The sequence below is a fragment of the Gavialis gangeticus genome, unplaced genomic scaffold (genome assembly GCF_001723915.1).
Source record: "Gavialis gangeticus isolate Ggan-Ray unplaced genomic scaffold, GavGan_comp1, whole genome shotgun sequence".
Classification (NCBI taxonomy): Eukaryota; Metazoa; Chordata; order Crocodylia; family Gavialidae; genus Gavialis; species Gavialis gangeticus.
This window is the reverse complement of record NW_017729012.1, coordinates 10,182,562-10,186,370: the sequence shown is the minus strand read 5'-3', so window position 1 is coordinate 10,186,370 and position 3,809 is coordinate 10,182,562. Positions and strand designations below refer to the sequence as shown.

The following is a 3,809-nucleotide window of genomic DNA, read 5'->3' as shown; positions in this document are numbered from 1 at the left end:
TGGGGCATATGGGGCACTGAGGGCTCTGGGGTGAGGGGAGGCCGGGGGGCGCCCTGGGGTCTGAAGGGAGGCCTAGGGCCCCCTCCCCCCGGCGTGTGGGGGGGAGCCCCAAGGGAAGTGGCGGCCCCATGCCCGTTCCGAGGTCCAGGGGGGGCCCCAGCGGCGGTGCGGAGAGCTGGGCAGACCCCCCTGGCCGTGGCCTCCCTCGTCTGACCCTGCGGCGCTGTCCCGCATTCCTCCCCAGTGCCTGCTCGCTCTTCTCGTCAGTGCTTCTCAGCCACAGTCGGGTTTGCCCAACTCCAGGGTTACCCGGCAGGAGCCGGGCGGGGTTTAGTCCTGGTGTTGGTGCTCGTCCTGCATCCAGGGAGGAGAAACCGAGGGAGCCTACCTGAGCCGGGGAAGCAAGCGAGCGAGCCGTCTAGCGCTCAGGCCTCCAGCGTCCCGTCAGGGCCTTGGTTTTTAAGGGTGAAGGGGGCTGGGTAAGGCTGACGAAGACGTCTTGCCCGAACGGCCCTGTGAAAGTGCGTAGTAGACTTCTGAATTTATCTCTGCAACGAAGCTGGCGTCTGGCATTTAAAATGCTGTAGCCATTCAAGTCTGTCAGTTTCCAAAGCGTGGGAGGTGGGGGCATTGCAAATGTGTCCAGGGCACTTGATTAATTTGGCTGTGAGTATGTCTGTATTGTTTTGAATAGATTGGGCACTGGGGGTTTTTGAAAACAGTGCTGAGCAGAGCGGTAGTGTAAGCGTGGCGTTGTAGCTGTGGTGGTCTGCAAATTGTGCGAGAGGTAAGGATGTCTTCCATTTGAAAGTTTGTCTGACTCTTGCCCAACGGCATCGTTGGTCCAATACAACAGTTTGCCCTAAGACATCCTGGCCCCTCTCGTGTTGATCTGAGTGGCATTGTCTGTAGGTCAGCAGCGGAAGAGCAGGTTCCTTCACTGAAGTGTGTTCAGGGAAAGATCTTATATACACATTTGGTGTGTTTGGGTTGCTATAAAAATAGGTCAAATTTTGTCTTATTCACCTGGATCTGATCTCTTAAGAGTGTGTTGCGTGTCTAAAGAGGCCTTGGCTGCTGCTTACATCTGAGGAGAGAAGAGACCTGATATGCTGTAAGGTACCTCCTGGGGTTGGTACCGTTCAAGCGACTTTCAGGAGGGAAACTTTAAAAAATGCCGAAGGGATTAAAGAGCATGAGACTTGCTTAAAACTACACTTAAATCTGACCTAGCCTTTTGGAAACTTTCCCTTAAAGAAGTTTGTAAGAAATAAGTACTCGGTTAAGTCTTGGTAGGTTGTAGTTTGCCCTTGGTGCCTTGGTTTTGTGGCGCTTGCAAGCACATGAAACGCCACCTCTGGTCAAGAGGGCCGAGTGTTGTTGCTTAATGGCGGGGAAGCCATTTCAGTCATGAGACAATCATGGGAATGCTGCTCTATGCTCCTGGGTGCTCGTACCATCATCACTGCCATGTCAGAAGTCAGATGTGCTTCTAGCATGCAAATCCTAAAGCTCAAAACACTGCCATCATCCAGAAAGTTTTATGTGATTAGGAGAGATGGTTCCCACCCTGGCTGGACCTCTGGGCTGCTGGTCTGCTCAGTGATGATCGAGTGTACTGGACTTGTGTGTACATTGAGAGATTTTTGTTTCCTTTGTAATTGATCTTAACCTGATTCTTATTTTGGATTATGTCGTCTTTTACTCTAGTTTCCTCCTGTTTAGGTTATGCGCCTAAAACTTGTAAAAGCTAAACCCAAGTGTGTTGGGCAAGGCAGTGACCTGTTTGTACATTTACTGCTTCTTACCATTGTTTTTCCAGATCTCAGGAAACAGGCCAGGCAGCTAGAAAATGAGCTCGACCTGAAGCTGGTCTCCTTCAGCAAACTATGCACAAGCTATAGCCACAGCAGCGCCCGAGAGGGAAGACGCGACAGGTATAGGTACTACCAGACTTCTTACTGTTTATTTGCTAAAGAAGGCTGCTTCCAGTACTCTTGGCTGATCTGGGGCTTCGTTTAATCCCTTTCAGACTTCCTTTGTGGTTTCATGCTCAGTTTCCCAAACTGCTCAGTAGAATAGTTCTTGCTTTGCACTACCAGCCATGTTCGATCCTGGTGTGATGTTGAATGGGCACGCTGTGTGGGGATGGGGAGCAGTGTGTGGTCAATGTTGGAGCATCTCCGGTGCTGTCGTTAGGGGGAACAGCAGTTAAGCTTCTGTTTGTGGTGATGTCGGCAGTATGTGGATGGGTGTGAGACATAGCCTGCTTGGTGCAGCTTGCGTTGCGCAGTCCATTGCAAGGTGCATATGCACCAGTTAATACATTGCAACTCTTTATGGCCTTCAGTCTGAAGACCTGAAAGCGCTTGCCAGGCACTTCACAGCCCTCTGCATGGGCAGGGTCACTACACACTGCCCATTTCAGACATGAGGAAACTGTGGCCCCAAGCTGCTAGGACTCTCCAAGGGTGCACAGAGAGTGAGTGGAACAGCAGGGCATAGAACTGGAGAGGTTCCTCCAACCCCCTGCCCTGACTGCAGCAGTTGGAGCTGTTTTGAGTTTTCCTCCAGGATTAACACTGAGGACCAAATTGTTTTTAAAAAAGGAAAAGCTTTTAACCTGCTAATGGCAGGTTAAAAGAGATTACATTTACAAGTCCTCCCCACCTTGTGGGCCAGGTAATTTTCCTTCTTTGGTTCCAGAATGTTAACCGTACAAATGATGCAGCCTTCCCCTCGTCAGTCAGTGCATGTTCAGTACAAGCCTCTTGCAGCGGGGTTGTTCTGCAACTCACTGCAGCCTGAATTATAAGAGATCCTCACCTGCCGGCACCTTCTTTCTAGCCTGCTGGCAAAATACCAGCATCATCTGATGCTTAGTGTGAGTGTCCTGCTGTCACCCTGTCCCCCGTGCTTCTCTGATAGCCTTGTGCCCACGAGTGGCTTGTCACAGGCTGAGCCTGTGAGCTGTCTGTGGCAGGTAGTTATGACATATGCATATATGTAGCACCAAATACAGTTGGACTCTGATTCCTGGGTGGCATTTGTCACTGTTTCTGAAATATAAATATTAGAGCTAAGACGCATAAGAACAGGCGTGGGCCATGCTGCTATGCAGGACTGCCAAGGCTTTTTTAATTTTGGTCCCCTTTTTCCCTGCAGAGAAGAGATGCAACAGTACTGTTGATTTCATCTAGTCTGTTTCATTTCCCTTTCCCAGTGCATGGTATTTGTTTTAGCAGACTGAGATTCCACCCCTGGAAACACACCCTACTCATATCTTACTGGAGCAGTTCTTTCACTCTGCTCCAGACAGAGTATGCCAGAGTACCTTACACATTGCACTGATCTCTGCCTCCAGGAGACAGCAAGAGAACCAGTTTTCCTTCCTCCTCTTATACCAATAACTGGAGTGAAGAGTATTGCTAAAAAGATGGATGCTGTTACTCTTCTGTATCTGGGTGTTGCGTGTTCACTTCTGTCCTCTAACTTTATGTGTCGTTTGCGTTGTGGTCTTAACTTTTTGACAAGGAGAGGGGAGGTGGACGGTGTAGAGAAATCCCTCTCATGTACTCCTGTTTTTCTTGTGCAGCATGTTAACTTTGCATAAGATCTATCAGCAAGGGGAACCTAACATTTCTGTTACTAATGTATCTTCACCTAATTATTGTAACATTTCCTTGCAAACCTGGAATTGAGCAAAAAAAAAAAAAAGGTGGAGAGGGAAAACATTAAGTGTGAAGTCAGAATGATTTCTGACCTGATCTACAGTATGTTTCTGTGCCAGGCATTAGCTTCCAGAAGGG

General features: G+C 49.2%; 1 protein-coding gene across 2 annotated transcripts in view; it reads left to right on the top strand.

Moving 5' to 3' along the window:
- Positions 1-1,791: 1,791 nt before the first annotated feature.
- GOSR1 (golgi SNAP receptor complex member 1) overlaps positions 1,792-3,809 on the top strand; it is a 62,191-nt gene continuing 60,173 nt past the window's right edge. Inside the window, exon 1 of one of the 2 annotated variants that reach the window (XM_019511225.1) lies at positions 1,792-1,937. The gene's annotated coding sequence lies outside the window, so the exon portion shown is untranslated. Of the gene's footprint in view, positions 1,944-3,809 lie in introns of both variants that reach the window. The other variant, XM_019511224.1, reaches the window with a different exon arrangement.